The sequence below is a fragment of the Rattus norvegicus genome, chromosome 14 (assembly GCF_021556685.1).
Source record: "Rattus norvegicus strain SHRSP/BbbUtx chromosome 14, alternate assembly SHRSP_T2T, whole genome shotgun sequence".
NCBI lineage: Eukaryota > Metazoa > Chordata > Mammalia > Rodentia > Muridae > Rattus > Rattus norvegicus.
Window position 1 is genome coordinate 54,961,821 of NC_141547.1, and position 12,862 is coordinate 54,974,682.

Consider the following 12,862-nt stretch of genomic DNA (forward strand, 5'->3'; position numbering starts at 1 on the left):
TACCCAAGATGCAATCCACAGACAAGAAGCTAAGAAGAAAGATGATCAAAATGCAGATGCTCCCACTCCTTCCTAAAAGGGGGAAAATATTCATAGGGGGGATATGGAAGCAATTTTAGAGCAGTGACTAAAGGAACGGCCATTCAGAGCCTGCACCACATGTGGCGCATATATATATCCACCAAAACTAAATATGATTGAGGAAGCTAAAAAAATGCATGCTGAAATGGTGAGAGACACATCCATAGAATGTCCAATACAGAGGTCAATGTTAGTAGCAAACCACCAAACTGAGAGCAGGATCCCCTTAGGGGGAATTAGAGGCAGTACTGAAAGAGTTGAAGGAACTTGCAACCCGATAAAAGCAACAATGCCAACCAACCAGACCTTCCAGGGACTAAAGCACTACAGAAAGATTATATATACATGGACTGACCCAGGGCTCCAGCTGCATATGTAGCAGAGAATGGCCTTGTTGGGCCACCAGTGAAAGGGAAAGCCCTTGGTCCTGCCAAGGTTGGGCCCGCATTGCAAGGGAACATAGGGTGGGCGGGGCGGGGGGGCAGTAAGGGGAATGTATAGGGGGAATACAGGTATGGCACAGGGGAAGGGGGAAGGAATGGGCGCTTATGAACAGGAAACCGGGAAGGGGGATAACATTTGATATGTAAGTAAAGAAATACATCTATCAAAAAAAATTAAAAAAAAAAAAAGAAAAAGGGAAAAAAGAAAACAAACAACTTATAAAAAAAAAAAAAGGACAACAACAAAGGGTGGCCTGGCCATCCAGTATTCTTATTGTTTTTCTTATGATAAAAGAGGGTATTACATGATTTATCAGAATGTGGACATGAATGAAACTGGTGACTTCTTTGGAAAGACATTCTGAATGACAAACCTGCATAGGACCTCTTCCAGTCCTAGACACATGAAAGCCACATTCTTCATGGTGCTAAACCTAACATGAGAAAAGAAGAAGAAAATGGAGAGGAACATAACATTATATGATTTCTAATGACAACAGTAATGTAATATAGAAGAATTCTAGATGAAAACATGGATAACAGTAGATCGGCATTAGTGGTGAACATCTTTCTTTTGTTTCTTTATGGATGAACTAAATGACACATGACAATCTGTAGATTTAGATAAATGTTAAGAGTTCTCAAAAGAAATAAAAAATATTGAAAGTAAATTAATATAAATGCTTACAAATCACAAGAAAGTATATTAATTACTATATAGACAATGAATCAATAAATTTTAATAGAGTGAAAACTTGTACATAAAACAAATAACTATTGATTGATAGTGGAAAATTAAACAATATTGGGTCAATTAATTGTTAATGCTTTATTCAGTGTTATATTGTGTTTAATCCAGATGATTCTTTCAAACTTGCTACGCTTCAATACACTAATGCACACACACACACACACACACACACACACACACACACACATACACACACATACATATATTGATTTTTTTCAGACAGTTTCTTTGTGTAATGTTGGCTTTCCTGAAACTCACTCTGTAGACCCGCCTGGCATCAAACTCAGAGATTGACCTGCCTCCCAATTGCTTGAATTAAAGGCATACACCACTATGCCCTCATTCAAATCCATAATTTAAAATGCTATATAACAATTTTATCTTATAATACATCTCTAAAGAAACCATTTTAAGCAGTGAAATTTTTATATCTTTTGAAGAATAACTTATTAAAATTTGCCCATCTATTTTACCCTAAGCTTTTAATGTTTTAATAATGTGACGGCATTTTTTTTCAAAAACTTTACCTGAAGCATCAGTATTTCTCTTTTATCCCCATATGATACTATATGCCATTGTAAATTAAGTTAGGAAGTAGTTCATCCTAGTTTTTCTGGATTTCATTTAACTAATTTATAGACAGCTTTGAAGACTTACATTTATTAATTTATACTTGGATATGTGTGTGTATTTCTGTGTGAAAGCATGTCATCTTTTACAGTGTCTGTAAAAGTCAGAAAAGATCATAATTGCACCTGAGGCTATAGCTAAAGGTAGTTTTGAGTCACCTAATATGGATGTTAAGAAAGCAACTTGTCTCATAAACACCGAGTCATTTCTGTAGCCACTTTTAGGGATAATATTTTAACAAGACTGCTCTTGGTGCATTTCAGTATCATGTAATTATTTTCCAATTTTCCTTTTATATTTAATAGCCTTGATAGTATTTTGAGTATATACTTACTAGATAAATATTCATTTTGTATATCTATTTATAATGTGATATTTATCTTTCTTCAGAAGACATGTATTTCTTTATTTGTGGAAAATTAAATCATAAATATGTGTGAATGTCTAGCTATTTATGTTTGTATCTATATGTTTCTATGTAGTATATATGAGTGTGTGTGTATGTATGTATATATGCACATATGTATGATTCTATTCACTATAAATACACACACGTATATTCTTTATGCTTATTATGATTTATGAGCTTTTTTATTTCACTTATTTGATTTCTTGTGTGTGTTTGTGCATGAAATTTAATAATCTTAGATAATCTTAAGTATTCATTAGTGTCTTCTACCTAACTTTATGTAAATTCTCTTGCTCTTCTACAATATGAGCCAGACTTGATGACCCAGGAGTTTCCATGGATACTCTTGTATCTGCTTCTTGTTTTGTCTTAGTTACCCTTGAATTACACATACATGTCCCCTTGTCTGTTGATTCCAACACAAGTCTCATAAGAATACAACTGAGCCAACATCTAAGCCTGTGTCTACATTTCCAATTTCGTTATTCTGCATTCTCATTAATTTTCTGGAAATAGCCTCCTACCTCATTAATATTTTTCTACACATTTAGAAAGGACTGCTTGACATGTTCATTCTTTTTGAAGTTTCGTTTTAAAATTGATGGATTTATGGAGGTAAAATTTACATGTACTTAACCTCTTGCGATACATGATTTAATTCGCTTGGTATTTCCATATAATTGTGTAATCACCACAACGCATTTGTCACCACAATGTCAATTTCTCTGGAATTGTGTATGCATTAAAGGATTTCTTTGTATCACCTTTTAAAAAAATCACTTTAGGATTTATCTGTAATTGTACTTTTATGTTTTTCTTTTTTTTTCTATTGTGCATAATTACTCCAAAACTAGAATGTAACAAATTTGTTCGCTGACTTACTAATGAGCTTTTACTTCACTTTTTCTGCTGTATCTACTTACAGATGTTGCTTTTGTTGTAATATAATTTATTTTTCTTATGTAAATAAAAATTAACTAGAAACAGCAAGCACATTCATTGTGTATATAAGCCTATTGTTTCAAAAGTTGATTATAGTGTTTAAATGCAACACTAAATTTTGTGATTTGCTTTAATTCAGCTTTTTGATTTTATGTTTTGAGGACAGTTGTATGTATAAGCTGATATTCTTTTTTTTTTCTTTTTTTCGGAGCTGGGGACTGAACCCAGGGCCTTGCGGTTGCCAGGCAAGCGCTCTACCACTGAGCTAAATCCCCAACCCCAGCTGATATTCTTTATGCATGGAAGTTTTGTCCTAGCAACACTGACAATGCTATTCTGTTACATATGAACTTTGCTGGCAGCCTTTGAGAAGCCTACAATCATAGGCTTTCAAGGTTTCAATTCCACTGATCTGTAGAATCTTTATGTGTTATGCATTGAGGTTTTAAACAGAGTGTCCTTTGTTTGTTAATATGAAACCTGTAAACAATTTTCTAACTTTAGCTGACCTTGTATGTTTCAGTTTTCTATAAGTAATTTCTAGTAAGTTGTCTAAATTGCTCTTTACATGTGATAAGATTTCACTGTGAAAATCATTATGATTTAGATGTATTTGATGAAAATCTACCTTTATATTATTTAATCTTGCTATTCAATGTCATAGTGCATATGTGATTCATGTTTTTATTGTTTGCTTAGCTTTTATTGTTGTTTTGATTCTGAATGAGTTTATTCATTTTGTAGTAACAAATCACACACATACACATACACACACACATACACACACACACAAACACACACACACACACACACACAGAGCAAGTAGTAGGTAGATATAAACACCAGATAACAAAGCATCATGAAATGAAATTCTTAGAATATCTCACATAGACAACTGTATTAGTCTGATTTGGAGGAGAAAGAGTAACATTAAATAAAAAAAATATCAATCACCTTGGAAAGAAAAAGACTGCAGAGGTTAAAATATCAGATACCACTTTTTATTAATATCTCATTCTATAGATAAATTTACCTTAGAAGAATTTCTAGTTTTCAGTTCCTAGTTTAGCATAGATTTATTTATTTATTTATTTTACTTTTGAAGAACTTCATGCATGTGGGATTCTTTATTAAGTACAATGATGTCAGTAGGGCAGAGGTAGAATACTTCCTGAGCATCTACACTCAAGGATTGTGAGTTCGACTATTATACCTTCAAAAAGAAAACAACTTTAACGTAGTTATAGAAAACATGAACCGGATTCATAATGTATTTTCATATACTTATAAGTATAAAAACCCAAATCCCATGCAAATCCCAGAACATGAAATCATTTTTAAAATTTGTTACATCAAGTGCAGTCTTGCCTAATTTAGGCTCTTCATTCCTGATCTGAAATGGATCTTCACATCACTGATCCATGTGCTTACATTGAGTCAATTTACTTAGAATTTACATATGTTTTAAGCAAAATATAAAAATTTTAAAATTATTATACAAAAACCTTTATGATTTTTATATACACGTTGTAATACATAATAACCTAGTTGCAGCCACAGTTAATAAATCAGATTCTGCACATGTAAACATATACTAATTATATAATGACTATATCTCTTACTGTATACTAGACATAGGCCAATGTTGTGTACTTGGTTTATTGATTGTATTATGTTGATTGGGTCCCTGAAGTTACAGGGAAATTGGCCTGTCTCCACGTAGATCTCTAGGAGTCCCTACCCCCAGCTGTCTTTGATTGGTAAATAAAGTTGCGGGTGACCAATGAGAAGGGAGACGGAAGCTGGACTTTTAGGATTCCGTGGTAAGGAATGCAGGATGGAGGAACAGGAGAGAGTGCCATTCCTGGGAAGGAGAAGGTCCAGGCCTAAGAAATGTAAGGCAGAGTGACAGAAAGACTGCCAAGATGTCAGAGTTGGGGACCATGGTCCAATGGGGCTGCAGGTGTGGGACTAAGGTAGCCATGATAGAATATAAATTTTAGCAAGTAATAATTTAAAAAATATTAGCAGAGTGAGTATGTTAGCAGCAGGGAGGTTTAGAAGTGCTTAGTCATTGAGCTGTTTCAGGCATATTAAACATGAAGCTGTGTGTGTGTGTGTGTGTGTGTGTGTGTGTGCGCGCGCGTGTGTGTGCGTGTGTGTGTGTGTGTGTGTGTGTGTGTGTGTGTGTGTGTGTGTGTGTGTCCTTCATTCTAGAATCCAATGCACTGGGGCAGATAATGAGGCACACACTCGACTGAAGCTGGGGAGTGGACTTCTGCTACAATCTAATATGTTTGTAACTGTACAAGACATACTATTCTGCAGCTAATTGTATTTTCTTAAATAAAGAGAAATCTATGTACATAAGTACTTCATATTCTCCTGCTCTTCATAAACTCTCAAAATCAGTCCTCAAATATTCTCATGCTAAAAGTAATATGATTGAAAGAGATAAAGAATAATATTTAAATAAATTTGCTTTTGTCACAGTTAATTTAACATATCAGTGTCTGATATTCCAGCTTTCACTCTCTATTAAAAATAAGTCCTAAATGATTTTCTTGAATTTTGATATCTAGTTATTAATAAAAATTACTATGATCTATTTACAGAGTAGTGATGCTGTTATTGTTTCTTTCTTACTGTTCACAAGTTTATGTTAGTATTGACCCCAAAGATCATGTTCAAGAGTTAAATATATTGTGACAGAAATGAGTATAGCAATTGTATTCTTCTTAAAACTAAGATGTATGACTCAGCTAGGACCAAATAAAACACATATTTCTTTTATGTGGCTAATAGAACCAGCAATATATTATTTTTCAAAATAATTAAGTCAAGACCACACTTCAATTATCATATTATTTGGTAAATTAATTAATGAGTTAAGGAATGGAAGGTAGAAAGTTTTATAGTATTAAGAATCTAGTCTGTGAATTTCAATCACAAATAATAATAAAGTATAATAGAAATAAAAAATGTATATAGTGCATTTCTTGAAAATCTACTTAAATAATTATACTGTCATACTATGATGAAAATGCAATATAAATCTTACAATAGTATCAAACATTATGCCAAAGTTCAAAGTAACTATTTAACTAAATTAAAATAATAAAATATAACGCTATCATATTTAGTGGATATATATTTAAAGGTGAATTGGTAAGAAATTTGATACTTATAACAGAATAATAGAAATAGAAGTAGCTTAAAGATTATAGAGGAATTTTCTACATTTATGGAAAAAGTTGGTTGTTAAGTGCCTGGATTTTAAAAACAATACAATCAGTTAGTTTTGCTCAACCGAAATATATTAAGGTGGCATTCCTTACAAAGTTTATCCTATTGTTTCCTTTCAGATTGGGGATGTTTTGTATTAGATTATTCCTGGAAACTTATTTAGTATTCTCCATGAATACCCCTGATCATTTGAAGGGAGAGGACTAATCAAGTGTCAAATGAAGCAGGGAACAGTAAAGGCACAGGTCTAGGTGAAAAGTGGGACACTTATATATTTATTTTGAAATAGCCACAGCAAATGGAGACCAAAATCTGAGTAGAAACTTCAGTTACTATTCATAAATCTTTCCTAATGCTAAATAATAACTTTCAAAGTCTGGAGAGAGTCTAGTTAGTAAAGAATTTCAGTTTCCTCCTGTAGTACTTCTATGTGTTCACTGGTGTTTATTTCCCACCAGGTTGAAGAATATCAACTGCCACTTTCGTGAAGTATATTTCTCTTTATTCCCTTTTCCTTCTCTCAATACTGATGTATTAATCCTGTAGCTCTCTTGCAATTTAACAAATGTTCAGTGTGCATTCAAGGTTCCTGCTTCACTTTGATGTCCAGTAGTCTCTTCCACTCACAATATCCATTGCTTTCTCAAGAACTCACCTATTTTTCCATTTAACAGTTTATTTTGTTTCCTGTAGTGTTTGCTCTTGTTTATCATTGTTTCTTCCCTTTGAGTTTAAGTAATGTGTTTTTACAAGGTGCAAGTTCCAGTGCATGCTTTTTGCTTGCTTGTTTGTTTTTGTTTTTCTTTTCTTGCTTCTCACAATTCTAATGAACCTAGTGTTAGTATTTCTCAGGTTTACCTGTTTACACTTTGATCTGTGTGATCATTTGTTCACGTTCTCCTTGGGATAACAAAGTCAACACCAGAGAAGACAGTAATGACAGACCAAATAAACAATCCATCTGTTCTCTAGGTTAGTGAAGTGATGACTGTATTAGAGTTAGTTACACACAGGCCTGTGAGGATCTACTCCAAATTGGCTGAAGCAACACACAGCCCACCACTGATTCAAGCTGTTAATCTAGCCCTTCCTAGAGCACCTACTAGGAGCTTGCTAGAAGTAGAGTCTGCAATACTCAGCAGTTCTTGCTGCTTGTGAAATGTTTGAGACAGTCTTTGTAAATTTTGTGAGTTTTGCTAAATTCCTAAGATTTGGGATTTACATACTTCTACACCATGTACTCCCTGAGTCTTAACAACCTTTTCTGCTAGAGACAGTTTCCTGTAGGAGGAAATGGATGCACAGCTCCTCTTTGATTTAATTCTATCTAATTATCACCTGCCATTTGATGCTGTAGTTCTCAAGCCCCCAAGACTCTCTTTAGAGAGAATGATGTAGCAAAATGACAGGATATTCCAACTATATCTAATGAAGTGTAATTTTCTGAATGACTCTGAAAGGTGTTCTATTTCTACTAGTTATTTTATTTTGTTGCTGTTTTGTTTTGTTTTTCTTTTCTTCCATCACACCTAAGAACACTACATTCCTACTCACGAAACCAGGAGCCAGAGGTTGGAGTAGGAGACCATCTCTTCCCCAGAGATGTGGATATTAGCCCAAAACCTCAGAATACCCAAAATACAATTTATAACCAAGGAAGCTCAAAAAGAATGTAGATCAAAGTGTGAATGCTTCAGTACTTCTTATAAGGGGGAACAAAATACTCAAGGGAAGAAATACAGAGACAAAGCATGGAACAGAGAATGACGGAAAGGCCACCCAGATACTGCCACATCTGGGAATCCATCCATAAAGAGTCACCAAACCCAGATACTATTGCGGGTACCAAGAGGTGCATGCTGACAGGAACCTGATATAGCTGTCTCCTCAGAGGCTCTGTCAGACACTGACAAATACAGAGGTAGATGCTCACAGCCAACCATTGGAGTGAGAAAGAGTCTCCATTGGAGGAGTTAGATAAAGGACTGAAGGAGCTGAAGGGGTTTGCAATGCCATAGGAGAACAAAAATATAAACCATCCAGACCCCCAAAACAGGCCCTTGGTCCTGTGACGGCTTGAAGCCCAAGTGTGTGGGAATGCCAGGGTGGGAGGAGGGATGCAGTGGGTGGGGTGGTGGGGGAGCACCATCATAGTATTAGGGGGAGGTGGATTGGATGGGGTTCTGAAGGGGAAACCAGCCAAAGGGCTATAATGTAAATTAAGGAAATATTCAATGAAAAAAAAGAAAATAAGAAAATAAAAAAATTGACCATCCAAAACTATTTATTTTATCCATTTAATAAGCCTCTTGAGATCTGTTTGGTCCCCCTACCCTTAAGACCCTGCCCTCACTTAATTGATACTCATTTAATAACCCCACTTCCTTTATCCTCTCCTGCAGCCCCATTCAGGACACTCTGCTCTCATCTGTCAGATAGATAAGCACTGATCAATCCTGATGCTATCACAAAGCTTTTAAAATATAAATCTGATCCTTGAATATTGCTGGCTTGAATCATTTAATGCTTTTCCATTTATTCAAGGATATGCCCGCAGAGGAAAAATGTAATTATCTAAGACTTTATTCTCTTATTTTGGTTCCAAAACTAAACTCTAACTAAAAGGATGAATTTTGTCATACTGCCATTTCTTTACTACATCTAAGACCTTCAAAAACACATTCTCTCCATCCAATTTTGTGCAGAAAGTATATACACACTCTTCCATTGCCGTTCAAATGATGTTCATTTAGCTATTGAACCTTTTCATGACGACTGCATTGTCATGCCCCGATGACACTTAAATACAGGAAAAACTGACTGCATTTCCGCTTCTAATCCTTACTGTTTTTGCTTAACTTTATCCTTTCATTGTTAGGCTGGGGCCAGAACAAAGACCAGGGCATGTGCCAGTCTTGCTCCCGCTTCTTCCATCCATGACCTACAATGACTACCAGGCATTCAAAACAGTACCTTACATGCATCAAAGCCAGATCTTGCCTGACAAGTCACCCTTTCCTTTGCCCAGGACTAAGTATAAGAACTGACTGCCTTGTGTCTTTAGACCATTTCTATGGCTCTGTCCCCTGGATTGGTGAACTTTGTCAAGAGCTGCACCAATAAACCTAAAATTGTTTGCTGCCAATTGGGTCTGATCTGGTTACTTAACCTCAATCCTCGATTCTTTTATCTATGAGAAACTGGAACCTAACTGAGAGAAATTACAGCTCTCCCCACCCCTTACCTGTTTGACAATTTCAAAAGCAAGCATCAGTTGGCTTTTCTTGAGAGAATTAAGCCCAGCAGTTTACAGCCTGGAGCTGTTAGTGACCCCTGTTACTAATCTACCTTAGTTATGACCTCATTTTGCATTTATTCCATCTCCTCAACTATTAGTTTTCATCTACTGTCTGGATAAAGTTCCATTCTGGTCACTGTCACCACTTATTTGAGTCATTTCAATTTTTCCAGTTGATGGACTTTACTGTATGTCTCTGACTTTGCATTTATTTTTCAGTGCCAGTGCTACAAAACTAACAGAACCATACCATAAAACACCAATCTAAACTGTGTCCTATTAACATGCTTAATGAATTTCAAATGTTAAAACATGGAATTCCCAACTTTTCAGGGATTACTTCCATCCTCTTTCCAGGCTTCTATTTGTATATTTACTTTCTGTATTTTCCCTTCTCTTACTTTCTTTTGATGTTTAATTTTTCCAGAAAGAATTCTCCAAAAAAGGATCACTGAACATGAGTATTCAGTCCAAGATGTCGGCATTTTGGATGATACAGTGCACACTTGTGATGTAGTGATTTCATTGGCACATACAGAAGCTGACCCAAAAGTCCCTGAAAGCATTCAGGGATACTGAACCAACAAGAGTTAATGTTGCCTCCATTTATATATCCTCCTGCAAAAGATCTAACCAAACCTGTATAGATAAGCACTGAGGAGAGTAGTTATGGTAAAGATTCAGTGCCCACTTTCTTTAAAAAAATTCTTGAGTAAGGAATGTAATTCCTGGATCAAGGTGGGAAAAGCAAATCTCATAAAGATCAGAAAAAGAATACATTAAAAAAATGAAAATGTGTGAGTTGGTAATGCATATCTGCCTTTATTGCAGCATTTTCCTTTGCTGAATGTATTACCATTTATCTTGTCTACTGTTTCTACTACAAGAGCTTAACAATGTGCATAATTCCACTTTAGGAAATTAACTTCTTTAATTCACCAGGCAGCTTTGCATTCCATCAGTAATACACTATTAACATAAAGTTGTACATAAGGTATATCTTAAAATAATTTAGCATGTGGCAACACAATGTTGTTTTAGTATATCCACAGGAATTTAAAAACTTATGTACCTAATTTTTCAATTTTAGTGGATGAGTGTGCTTTGTCTCATAAAGAGACAGGAAAAAAATCTTCCATCAGTCCCAACTAAGAATTTGTTGAACCCACAGCAACAAAATATCATCTGTCTCTCCCAAAGTGTCTTGGAGATAAAATTGCTTCAAACTGTACCTATCCTTTAAAATCAAAAGTTATTGCTTTCTCCATGTTGTCCCCAATCTCATCAGCTAAACTAATCACATCCATACTCATACTCCCATAACATTTGACTTACACATAAATTTAAAGGTGTCAAACTCTAGAGTTTTATTAAGTTCATTCTATGTGGGTCATTTCAATTTCACAGCAGATTTTAGAACACCAGTTGGGAAGTATTCAACCTGGTGTGTTCTATATATCCTTTATTCAATATGGTATGCAGTCTGTAGTCTTTCTATTCTTTTTTTTTTTACCTTTATATAAACAGTTTATTTACTCTAAACAGCAACACAAAGAGACACAAAGGAAGAGTTGCAGAATGGAGATGCTGGCCAATTTTGGATCTGAGGCTCATAAGCAATAGCCCGGGTTTCTGAGAAGGACGAGGGTAGGGAAGGAAGGAGGGACAGTGTAGTTCTGTCATACAGCCAGCTGGAGGCCAGAGCTCTGAACAGCGGGAAGCGTGCCTGCATCCGAGCCCGAGGCAAAGAAACTAGCTCCTAGGGGCTTACCAAATACAAAAGTTTATCATTTTACAGCAGTTGAAATACTGACATCAATATTAAAATAAAAGCAAGTTTTACTCAATAATCAAAAATACAAAAGACTGAATATTCCAGTGGCCGAAATGGAAAATGGCATCCGCTCAACCCTCCCAGGCTACTAGTAACTGTATGGAGCGACTAAAATCTGCCAAAGGTTGTAAACAAGTTTTTTCCAAGCCAATCCCTTCCTCGTCATGGAGCCCAGGGCCGCTGCTTATGAGGGGGCAAACTTCTTCGCTTGTGCTCGAACCCTTTTCTCATATTCCACTCTGTTTTGGCAGTAAATTGTATAGGCCTCTGCTTGCGCTGGGTCTTGAATATTTGGTTCATTTCGAAGTTCTTGTATTCCTAATAAGATCTGTTTGACCGTGATAGCTGGCCACCAGTCCTTGTCTTCCTCCAGGATGGGCAGGCACACTGTGCAGAAAGATACACGTTTGGATGAAAGAGTGGTGCTCAAATTTACATTTTGGTGGTGAGGACGGATAGTCATTAAAAGCATCCATAGCTTGAACAAGCCTCCTTCCCACGGAGTCCCCTTCTTTCCATGAATAGCGCACTCCCAGTTCATCAGGTTTATCGTGCCATCAGGGTTCTTTGTTGGGGCAGCCACAAAGCCAAAAGGGTGGTCCTTCCTCCAGGCTTTCCTCTCCTGCGCCAGTTGACTGAGGGCAATCCACAACATATTTAAATTCCCTGGGCGACAGCTGCTCAGACCATCGCAGCGGCAGAGGCAGCAGTGTTCCTTTCTATTCTTTTTTTTTTTTTTTTTTTATTAACTTGAGTATTTCTTATATACATTTCGAGTGTTATTCCCTTTCCCGGTTTCCGGGCAAACATCCCCCTCCCCCCTCCCCTTCCTTATGGGTGTTCCCCTCCCAACCCTCCCCCCATTGCCGCCCTCCCCCCATAGACTAGTTCACTGTGGGTTCAGCCTTTCTATTCTTTTTAAACACATGGGATTGAGGCTCATTTGGTGAGATTAGCAAATCAGCACTTTTTTAGCTGTGCAATTTTTGGATAACTCATTGCATTCTATATTCTATTCTTTAAATATGGAGGGATGATATACATTGAATAACATTGGTATAAATATAAAAAATTATGACGAGTAAATATAAGTTATATGTCAGTGTAAATTTCAATGATAATGATGTGAATTTAAAATGGAGAAAACAAATAAATATAATTACTGAGTTTTTATACTTGAACACATTGAAATGTTACCAACTCTTCTTCAAAAGAAAAGGATTGATTA

General features: G+C 35.8%; 1 pseudogene; it reads right to left on the reverse strand.

Annotated features, from left to right (window-relative positions):
* Nucleotides 1–11,811: 11,811 nt before the first annotated feature.
* Nucleotides 11,812–12,289, reverse strand: Ube2i-ps1 (ubiquitin-conjugating enzyme E2I, pseudogene 1; annotated as a pseudogene).
* Nucleotides 12,290–12,862: the final 573 nt, after the last annotated feature.